The 12,500-nt window shown below is 37.6% G+C and overlaps 1 protein-coding gene across 1 annotated transcript in view; it reads right to left on the reverse strand.

The window, feature by feature from the left end:
• The window catches only part of LOC144973864 (monocarboxylate transporter 10-like), a 49,545-nt gene that overhangs the window by 278 nt on the left and 36,767 nt on the right, over positions 1–12,500 (reverse strand). The window lies entirely within an intron of this gene.

Below are 12,500 nucleotides of genomic sequence, written 5' to 3' on the forward strand. Positions count from 1 at the left end.
AAAAAACCCCGATAAGTAATGAAATATAAGCTTCAATTTATTGAACAAAGACAGATCATGTGGACGTTTCGGATTTTCCCTTTATCAACAAAAAGCAATTGGTCCTTAGTGTTTCATTCATCCTTGTTTTGTTGATAAAAGGGAAACCAAAACGTCTGCATTATCTGTCTTCATTTCAATAAATTGAAGCTTATATTTCATAACTTATCGTTTTTCTCTCTGAATGACGAACATGAGACTTAGCAAGTTTGAGAGTCACCTCATCAGAACGACCGGAGTCCCGATAGCTCAATTTGTAGAGCACTCGCTTCCCACGTAAAGGGACCGGGATCGATCCCGGGTGTAGCCGAGAATTTTTTCTGACCCTCCCCCCCCCCCTAGCTCCACCTAGCAGTGATTGGATAGCTGGGTCTCTTAAACTTTGCGATAGATGCGTCCTATCCAAAGAGTGGCTAATAATTACTAATATCCGTTTCACGCTATATAAAACATGGGTCCATTGGCTCTGAAGGACTACCTTTCCTCAGAATGATAATATTATGACAACAATGATATGCATTTTATGACACGTTGTAAACAAATCAACTATGTTAAGGCACTTTTGAAATGAATGACTTAATATTGAGGCCAATAAAATGAAGAGTATTTATTTGCTGTGCTATGAAGAGCCATAAGTTCTGCTTTCTTTAGAGGCATTTTAACGTCAAGAATAATCCTCCCCCCCCCCCCCCAAACCATACTATAATTATAGTGATCCACCGCTCAAACGTGCCCCGTCGTCTCAAAACGGTGTTATGTCCAGATGAATTGAAACCCCGAAAAGTGACTTTAGAACTAAAATGATGGCAAATACTGTTTTTTTTTCTCCAGTCTTTGCAATGTAAGAAAATATATTTATTCACCACAATGACAGATAGAAAGTCATCTCAAGTGTCATGTTTTTGTTTATAAATTCAATGTTCAGCACCTAGGTTATACTGACATAATGCAGTTTTGAGACGTTGGGTTAAAAATCGATGCTACAGCTTTGTGGTCTTGTAGTTTAAAACAGGTTTGTAGGTCCCTGGGTCGAGTCCGAATCTGGCCAGGGGCAAATTTAAGTCCTTGGAATAGGCTCTTTATTTGAGGCAATACCCATACCCACTAAATGTGCTTAAAGCGTTTTCAGATGGGTCCCAAGCCAACAGCAAAACCTTACATGTAGGACGGGGCATGGCGTGTGCAAGCGCTATTATAATTGCTTTCTTTAAATAAGGACAACACTTTTACCACAAAGGTACTCATTTTACACCTCAGTACGGCGAGAGAATTTTTTTAAAGAACCTTTTTCCAATGACTTAAATTTGCGCCACCAGATCGGGACTGAAACCAGGAATCTACAAGTCCGAAGACGAGTGCTATACAACTAGACCACTAAGATTAGATGTCAAGTTAGACTTGAATCAAACCCGGGGTTATTGGGTTGGAAACTGAAAGATCTCAATATAAAAAATGCGTTTGATCTGTGATTCAGTTTCTTGATTAGTGAAGAGGAAGACATCTCTCCAAACTAAACAAACTGACAATTTTCCAAACGTTTATTTTCAAATACTAAGAAAATGGAAAAAAAAATCAAGAACGTGCTCTCAGATTCATCTGCAGTGACTATACCGGCACTTACGAAGAGTTATTAACAAAGACTAAAGTTATCCCCCTTGAAACCAAGCGAATGCAAATTATTTCAACAGAAACATTCAAAATTCTTCATAAATTATCCCCAAAATGTCCAGAAAATTTAGTAATTTCAAAGAAAGAAAATATGATTTTAGGCACACCTATACTGTAAATGTCCAAACATCAAAACAACCCATTTCGGTAAACAGTCCTTTGGTTATGCCGCTGCAGTCTCGTGGAATAATCTGCCAGAGCACATGGGAACGGAGACAGATTTGAATAGGTTTGAGAGTCTCTTATGACAAAGGTGGCAGATTCGAAAACTAGTTCAGATCTGTTTTCTTTTCCCGTAAGTATATTTGATATTCATATTTTATGAAACAATGAGACATGTAAATTTTTATGTATAGTATTTAGTTTATGTGCAAAGTATTAAAAAAAATTCTTATGTTGGTGAAAAACCTTAAAGAACTTAGATCTACTGATTTTAAATCAGATTTTATTACAAAAATATACATCGTTATTTTTTCAAATTATTATTTTCATATTTTGTTGTCATTGTTACCTGTTGTTGCTTTGTATAAAAGATATATGCATAATATGAGTTTTTACCGACAATAAATAATGCATCCCTTTGTTGTCATTTGGCTTGAGTAATGTTTACAATAACCCAAACACACGGGACTGGTATTCGGGCTCATTGTAATATGCACAATGGACATAAGTAACTTGACATTTTTATACGCTAAATTACCATTGTTTAACTATGTGTTAGAGTCAAGAATTTTATATCACTTAATAGAGAATTTATTAAACCACATTCATACTGAGTTATATTGCAATCTGTGGGTGGTGAACATTTTCCAAAGACAAGACAACTTGATATTCCTATTTCGGAAATAACGAAGGAATTATAGATACTGTGACAGTGGTAATTGTGAACACGAAAGTTCTTAAATTCTGGAAACAGAATCATTTCGCACCATCGTGCCCCGAATGAACATTGCCATGTTGTCTGCTACTGTTTACAAGCTATCTGCTGTTTTAAACAGAAAAAAACCAAATCATCTTTGAGAAATCATTTTGTAAGTGCTTTGATTTCAATTCTTTTACTCATGAAAACATACCTACCAAAACTGAGCGTCAAAGAGAGAACCTGTCTACCTTGCCATATCCATGCTTAACGGCCATAGCTGAGGTTGTACAGACATGTTTTTAAAGTTAGAGCAACCTGCTATTTTATTATCGCAAAGATCAAAACTGAAAGGGAATATGAGGGATCAATGGTGGACTAGTCAACTTAGAGTAATAAGGTCCAATGATGATGGAACATTTACTTGACACACAACCAACCCCTCACTTATGCCTCTGACATCGCTGTGGAAAACACCATTTCAAGTTGGACGATGTTAGGAAGACTTACCTCCGAGCGAGGCCGTCTTTGCAATCTCAACTAACTAAGAATAAGACCTTGGTGCTCGAGTGGCCAGTTTAAAAATCCAGACCCCGATCTAATTGAGAACCTCTGAGATCTCCTCAAAGCACCTACAAGGGAACAACAGTGCCAAACGATGAATGCTTATGAGCTTTGGAACATTGTTGAAGCAGAGTTGAATGCGTCACAGCAAATGACAAAACCCCCTTGATAACTCTATGGAGGGATTTCTCCTAGCAGTATAGGGAATGAGATTAGCGGAAGAGTAGCGTCCCTTGATTGGACGTCACCGCGAGGGCGAGAGGCATGCGCACAACCAACATGACGTTCTCTCTCTAATAACTTTTCCGCCGTTGACGTCACAGACTATGGGTGACGTCCAATCAAGGGACGCTACTCTTCCGCTAATCTCATTCCCTATAGATAGTAAGCGCTTGTCTAAGAAGCTCATAACATTGCCATCCGGAAGTATAACGGACGAATACACAAAACTGTGTGTAACCATGAACGTTTATAGTCAGGTCAATACAGTTTAGTGAGAATTACTCATAAACGCGGATGGCAAAAAACAATAACAAAGACCAGAGTGACGTCATCTTCGAACTATCTATTACGAAATCTTGATGGCCATAATATGAGATGGAGCTACTGACTTTGTTGCGTCAAATTTTTCCTTCTTTTCCGAAGTAGGGCAACCCAGGGGGTGAAGTGGCCGAGTGGTTAAGGCATTGCAATATGATCCGGAAGGTCCCGGGTTCGAGCCCCGCTTCAAGCACTTTCTTTTTTTTTCCTTGGGCAAGATTATTAACCCCCCGTTTGCTCACCTTCGACAACATGGATGATTCTTGTTGGCATCAGACATCCTGTTTGATGAATTATCTATATTATTCCTTCATGGAATGCCTAGGCGACGGGATCTGTTGCGATATTTGATTTTTAAAGAGCAACCCAACTTGTGTTCTTTGGGCCGTCGTTTCTTTCAGGATTGTGCATGTATGTTGATGACATTTAGTTCACCTATATTAAAAACATTGCTCATTTCTGTGATATAAATTTGATCCCATTTTATCTGTTAAAACACAAATAAATTGACTTAAAACAAGTGTAAAGTTATTTTTGTACAGTAACTACACCCGAGTTGTATATTATAGGAATATTTCACGGTTTTGGGTTTATTAAATCAGTTATTACTTAGCGCGCCGCGAGCTTGAAATATAAAATTCACCAAACACTTCAATATCCCAATTTTTATCATTTCTAGTTTATTCCGATATGATTTCTGGTTGATACGATTGGTCTCATAGGGCTAATTCGACGTACATATATATGCAGGTCATACATCCGAACCCATCTATGGGCCTAGTTTAGCATTGTTGTAATGCACAACATTTTGCGTCTTTTTTTGAGATTTCCATTATAACAACGAGGCCATTAGAAATTAGGTTATCCGACCTGTAAATAATTGTACGTCGGGCTAATTTAATAGTCGGCTTTCACGGTGTTAAGACATGCACCATGTACAATGTGATCAGATATCATATGATTTATGATTTGGTGGAGTATTAGTGTGTTATGTGTGTGTGTGTGTGTGTGTCTGTGTGTGAGTGTTTGAGTGTGTGAATGTATTTCTGTTTATTTTTGGAAGAGGGAAAGAGAGAGAGAGAGAGAGAGAGAGAGAGAGAGAGATAGATAGAGAAAGAGAGAGTTAGAGACAGTTAGAGAGAGAGAGAGAGAGAGAGAGAGAGAGACAGAGAGGCAGAGAGAGAGAGAGAGATAGACAGAGACAAAAAGAGAGAGATAGACAGAGAAATGAATAGGCAGAAAGAGAATGAGAGAGAGAGAGAGAGAGAGAGAGAGAGAGAGAGAGAGGGGGGGGGGTAGACAGACAGAGAGAGATAGAGCGATGAATAGACACACACACATATAGTGAGATAGATAGATAGATTGATAGATAGATAGATAGATAGATAGATAGATAGATAGATAGATAGAGAGAGAGAGAGAGAGAGAGAGAGAGAGAGAGAGAGAGAGGGGGGGGGCGGGCATCTTTTCTCCTTTCATACTATTACAGTAAATGGATTTACACTCAGTACACCGACATAAAACAATTGAAATACCCACGGACGTGTGGACAGGTGGTACGAAATGTAGAAAGACCTTTTTGCTAAACTAATACAGTTTGACCTTTGAACTTCAATGAAATGTTAAAGAAGGGAAAGGAACGTATTCATGATCAGAATAAGGCAGGCCCTTACGCTACCGACTCTACAATGAAAAAAAAAGCGCTCTTTCCATTTGGCCAGAAATTTTTCAACTTCCTTAGTCGATAGACATATTGGCCAATAACTCATCGAAAAATATTTTTTTATAGCTGAGACTTCAATATGAAGTTGACAGATTCTGTTCTATGGGAGTCATTATTTTACTAAGTTCGGTTGAAAAAAAAAGAGGGGGGGGGGGGGGGTGCGTGTTGTCATCTTTGCCTAAATGTAAAGATGATGTAAATATTTACTGGCCAAAATATTTTTTAAAATGGCGTTTTGTCAGAGTACAATTGGCCATAAAAGTGGTGAAGGATTTTGCCAGGAAGGTTTTTATGTAAGTTATGAGATCCTTTATGCCAGTCCAACGTAAAAACAATAACCCGTAGGTACTATTTTAAACGACCGTAACTGTAAAATGTCGAATGTTTTATATGCATTGACTTTATGACATATGATAATATCTATTTTATTGTTAGTGATAGCCCGTTTAGAAAGTTATTTGGTCTAAAATATTATTATAATATAGGGATTTACAGCTACCTACACTTTGTAACTGGGAAACGTTTGGGGAAAAAAAAGAAAATACTATTTCCCGATTTACCGGTGTTCTGGATAGAATGACCGCTTTAAGGGGATCCCTATAATTGAATGATTAAAGCAAAAAACGTGACCCTTATTGATCCCAAGTTATATCGAGTTTTTAAGAATGATTTGTTCTTAACCTTCCACCACACAGCGCAATAATTTGTGAGCTGGTCTGGTCTGGAAGTCTAGCAATCAAATGTTACTATCCGTGCGACTTTAAAAACACGGAAGATATTGCCAAGTTTAGTTAGAAGGTCAATTTTATCAAAAATGAGTTCTTGTAGAAATGATTAAATCAACCCTTTTTGTACCTCTTTGATAAATATCAAAGCTTAATTTCACTTTTAAATATTTTTTTACGGATAGTTAAGTTGGAAAAGTATGAAATTTGAGAAAAGTTGCTGGATACATTTCCCATACATCTGATCATAACTTCATGAAAAATCTCCCGATTTACTTCAAATACAGATTAAAATGCTCTGGTGAGCATATTCTTTCAGAAAATGCCCCCCCCCCCCCCCCCCCCAATTTTTTTTTGCAAATCCAAGAGCACTCGCTTCACAAGCAAAGAGACCAAGATCGATCCCGGGTGCTGTCGATATTTTCTAATAATGCCCCCCCCCCCCCCGCTTCCGTCCACCGAGCAGTGTAACTGGGTCTGTTAGATCTTGCGAAAAATACTTTGCGATAGACTGGCGTACTATCCAAAGGGTAGCAAGCAATTGCTATTGTCCGTTTAACGCGTTATAGAAACCGGGATAAACTCCGGCTCCATGGGACCAAGGACTGTTTTACCGGCCATTTTCATGATTTTCCCTGAGACATCACACCCTACCACCACCATCATCACATCTACCACAACCACCACCACCACCACCACCACCACCACCACCACCACCACCACCACCACCACCACCACCACTATCTAGATATAACAAAAGATATTCTTTAAATTTTGTTAAGTACAAAAGAAATCTGAATGAGACAAAACATTGGCTGCATTGTAACAAATGTGACGATGGTAAAGAGAGGGTTAACTTAATAGACTGGCGTCCTATCCAAAGGGTAGCAAGCAATTGCTATTGTCCGTTTAACGCGTTATAGAAACCGGGATAAACTCCGGCTCCATGGGACCAAGGACTGTTTTACCGGCCATTTTCATGATTTTCCCTGAGACATCACACCCTACCACCACCATCATCACAACTACCACAACCACCACCACCACCACCACCACCACCACCACCACCACCACCACCACCACCACCACCACCACCACCACTATCTAGATATAACAAAAGATATTCTTTAAATTTTGTTAAGTACAAAAGAAATCTGAATGAGACAAAACATTGGCTGCATTGTAACAAATGTGACGATGGTAAAGAGAGGGTTAACTTAAACAATTTTGTATTAGACAAAAATCAATAGAATGTCTCAAAGTGACCAAAAAAAAAAACAACAACAACAAATGAATAAATAAAATGTAACATTTCATAATAATAACAATAGATCTGTGTTGTCCATAAATGATATGACAATTTTTCATTTAGCTACACGTGTTATAACGTTATATGATAACTATAATATTTAATATTTAATATTTCTACCTACTCTTTCTATCTCTATTAATTTCTCTTCCTCTCTTTCTCTCATCCGTGCGCACAACATAGACATATGCATTTCATTTTTAATTTGTTGCAATTGTGGTAATCTGACATTAAATAGTATCAGCATTATCAATTGGTCAATTTCAAAATCTTTCAACTATAACAGGTCCTGAAAATATTTACAATAATAAGACAATAGAAACTTGTCCATAGCCGTCTTAAAACTATGCGGCTATGTGGTCTTGTAGTATGACACTCGCTTTCGGATCGGCAGGTCCTGGATTCGAGCCTCACTGAGTCCTTTGAGAAAGCTTTTCATTAACATTCTCTCAACCGTACTCAGTGTAAAATGAGTACCTGGCCGTTAACAGCGTTGTCTCTGTCGGAAAAAATGTAATATCGCCAAACAGGCGTCATGTGTCGTTCTTTATGTTACGTGTTGCTGTTGGCTAGGGACCCATTGTAAAGCGCTTTGAGCACGTTTAGTGGATATTGCGCTATATAAATGCTCTAGTTAAAAAAAAAAGAAATTAATCTAACCTTAAATCAATCAATCAATCAATCAATCAATCAATCAATAAATCAACCAATCAATCAATCAATCAATCAATCAATCAATCAATCAATCAATCAATCAATCAATCAATCAATCAATCAATCAATCAATCAGTCAATCAATCAATCAATCAGTCAATCAATCAATCAATCAACATGTCAGTCCTTGGTTTAGCTGTACCGGTCAATATCGGCATCTAAGTCAACCCGACATTATATTATTACCGTTTTGACAATATGAGGGGTCACAAATTATTCTTATTCTACTTGACTCTCTTTTGGTATTGTCTCCTTTTTTGTTTCTCGATCTCGTCCACCTTCCCTCTATCCTTCTACCTCTATATCTCCATCCATCTCTATTTTTCTTTCATACAACGATGAGCAGAAACTGTTTCACCAGTCAACTGCTCGTACTCTGGAGGAAAAACACGTATATAAAAATTTGGCCAGAAAACTCATCCTTCAAATATCGAGTCATTTAAATGTCCCTCATCTTGGCAAAACTCTGGGACTTTCTCGAAGACTTTGTGAAGTCACAGGTTTGAGAGTTCTTGCCAAGGAAAGGGTCATTTAAATCGATCGATATTTGAAGGATGAGTTTTCTGGCCAAATTTTTAAAAGACTAGTTTTTCCATAATACACCAGTTAGCTGATTAAAATGCAAGTTATGGCAATATAAATCTTTATGATGGAATATTTCATTTTACGTTTGAGAAGTTATGAATTTTAAATTTCCCAAGAAACGAACTAGGAAACACACAGACCATCGTGCTCTCTAGTCATGCGTGAACCATCAACAAATTATATGACCGTTTGTATAAAATTAAACATGAATATGACCTATTGCCTAAAGATGGTTTTATTATGTCGAGGTCAACCAGATGCCACACAACGATTTTTGACCGATTGATCTTTTTTTTTCTTTTTGAGCTTTTATACAGCACAATATCCACTAAACGCGCTCAAAGCGATTTACAGGGGGTCCCAAGCCAACAGCAACACTTAACACGTAAAACGAGACACGACGTCTGTTAGGCGATGTTTCATTTTTTTTTTCGGACAGATACAACGCTACTAACGGCCAGGTACTCATTTTACACCTGAGTACGGTGAGAGAATTTGAGTAAAGAGCCTTTTCCAAGGACTCAACTATGCGCCGAGCCGAGCGAGGCTCGAACTCAGGACCTTCCGATCCGAAAGCGAGTGTCATACCACAAGGCCACATAGCCGCCTCTATGAACACCTAGATAGTAAAAACTCATATTATGCTAGCTACCCACTACACTAACAAAATGTATTTCTTTCATGTTGTTTTGTCTTCTTCTTCTTCTTCTTCTTCTTCTTCTTCGTTCCCATCACGTCACATGCTCAGTCCGGTCCCTTGAATGAAGCCCACAGTGGTCCTGAGGTCGTCCTCACTGCCGTACAGCTTCTTTGTGTATGGGGTTGGGTCAGGCCAGAAGTTCCTTCTCAACTGGTTGTACCTTGGACATTCCATTAGGACATGATGTCCATTTTCATTTTCAAGTCCGCAGTCACATTGTCCAGAGGCACCTGCTCTGGACATCCTCCACATATGTTCCTTTAACTGGTTGTGTCCAGTTCTCAGTCTGAAGATGATGACCTGTTCCTTTCTGTCGAGCACCTTGATTGGGTCATTCATGTTGTATTCTGGGTGCTTCTCTCTCCATCTCTGAGACTGGATAAGTTTGGCCATTTTGTTAATTTCTCCTGTTGAGTACGTTGGGGAGGGTTGCTGCATGCGACTGCCTGCCTTTGCCAGTTGGTCAGCGATCTGATTTCCAAGTATCCCACAGTGTCCTGGAATCCACTGCAGTACAATGTTGGTAAACTTGCTTAGCTTCATGAGGTCTTCCACCAAGGCGTCTATATCATCCGCAAAGGACATCATTATATCCTCCAGAATTTTCTTAGCATCTGTTAAAATCACTATGTGTCACTATGTTTCACTATGTCTTTCATTTTCTGAGAGGATTTGCTTAACAGCTTCATGGATTGCATCTGCCTCTGACTTGTAGATTGAAGTGCGAGTACCAGTCGGTTTGCTGATCTCCTTTTGTTGACCATTTGTGTGCTCGATGTGCACTCCCAGGCCCCCGCACGGTGTGTTCTTTATTGCATGAACCATCTGTATAGATTATTGTCCATTTTTTTTCAGGGTAGTTTTGATCTATGCACTTCTGTACAGACTTCTTGATTTCTCTGCCGTGTTTTTGTTTTGTTGAAATGTCACCAACGGAAGTCTTGATTTTCAAGTGATTTTGCCTTTTCCAAATTGGTACTCTGATATTTGCTTTGCATTTTTGGGTCATTACTTCGTCAAGTTCGTGATCTTTTTCAATTTGCTGGGCTCTTTCAATAAAGTGTGATCTTTTCAGCCGCCTAGTTTTCTTTTGTTGCGCTCTGGCGTGAAGAGGCTGATCTGTCATTGTTTTCACGTCTGTGTATTGTTTCAAAATTTTTGATTCCCTTCTTTCTGATAGAGATGTAAGTCCTGTTATGGTTTCCATTGCATGTATCGGTGTCGATTTCATTCCTCCACTTATTATCCTCATGTTGCTGTTTTGCACTTTGTCCAGTTTTTCCATTTGAGTTTTGGAGCAGTTTCCCCATGCAGATATCCCGTATTCTAGCGCTGGTCTCACATATCCTGTGTAAGTTTGTTTCAGTATATCGGAGCTAGCTTCCAAAGTTGTTCCAGCTAGTTTTTTCAAGAGTTGTGTTCGCTTTACCCCAACTTTCTGACTGTTGCTGATTTGATTTTTCCATGTTAGTCTTGGGTCAAAATGGACTCCTAGGTATTTTGGTGCGTCGTCTTTTTCCAATTCATGGTCTTCAATATGCAGCTTTGCTTTTTCATCTTTTGGGGAGAGGCTAAATATTGTGAACTTTGTCTTCACTGCATTTATTTTCATCGCCCAGTTGTCAGTCCATTCTTTGATATTATCCAGTGTGATTTGCATCCTGTGTTGTGCCTTGATTAAGTTTTGGTCAGAGCTAATCAGAGCTAGGTCATCTGCGTACATCGACATTTGCACTCCTCGACATAGTGTTTCTCCTATATCATTTACATAGAGAAGAAATGGTGTAGGTGATAGTACTCCACCTTGTGGGACTCCATGTTTTAGTTTTGCTTCTCTACTTTTGTGACCTTATGTTGTTTTGTGATGTAAATTGTTTTACCCATTGCCCAAAGATGGTAATGTCATGTCAAGGTCATCCAGATGCCACAAAACGGATATCACACGAATATTTTGACTGATATAAACACACTATAATAACCTAGATAAAAAAACCGCATGATATTGATGCTATGCGATTAGGTAAAATACTCACAAAATCCACTAACCACATTTAACAAACCAACACACAAAAATATGTGCGACCTTGAACGTTTTATTGATATAATTTAGTGAGAACTAATCACCAAAATGGCTGTCTAACAAAGATAACAAAGATCAATTAACTAAAACTAATAGCAAATTTGTAACTCGGGTTTTTAACATTCGCCCCCTCCCTCCTCCTTTTCCAAAACATCTGGAGTTCTATCTCTTTAGAGACTAGGAAACATGAAACCCTTTGGTTATTTTTTAAAGACATAAAAGGATAATATTTTTAAAACAATCAGCATAAAATTAAGATAAGGCTATCGATATATTCACGTCCGTATTTCCTGTTGATTATGACCCCATTGGTTCAAGCATTTGTGTGAGTGTGTGCTTGTATCTGCGTCTTGATTTTTGGTTAAAATTTCATAACATAAGTGAACAGCGCATTAGAACACTTGAATATGTATATATTATTATTATTATATTATTATTATTATTATTATTATTATTATTATTATTATTATTATTATAATTATTATTATTATTATTATTATTATTATTATTATTATTATTATTATTATTATTATTATTATTATTATTATTATTTTTGTTATCATTATTATTATTATTATTATTATTATATTATTATTATTATTATTATTATTATTATATAATAATAATAATAATAATAATAATAATAATAATAATAATAATAATAATAATAATAATTATTATTATTATTATTAATAGAGAGTGTGAGAGAGAGAGAGAGAGAAAGAGAGAAAGAGAGAGAGAGAGAGAGAGAGAGAGAGAGAGAGAGAGAGAGAGAGAGAGAGAGAGAGAGAGTTGTGACATTCTATGTCACAATATGACAAGTTACAGACATTATAAACACCGAAATAGCTCTCTACCTCTATGTGGGTCACCTACAGGATGATGATGTAACTACAGACAGGTTAAAAAGTAATCAATGAGCATTTTTTCACACAACATTATTACAAGTTTCGTGTACTCTTACGTTTGGAATTTCAAGCAACTCTCTCTCTCT

The sequence above is a fragment of the Berghia stephanieae genome, chromosome 5 (assembly GCF_034508935.2).
Source record: "Berghia stephanieae isolate SIO BIC M18660-M18661 chromosome 5, UCSD_Bste_1.3, whole genome shotgun sequence".
Lineage (NCBI taxonomy): Eukaryota > Metazoa > Mollusca > Gastropoda > Nudibranchia > Aeolidiidae > Berghia > Berghia stephanieae.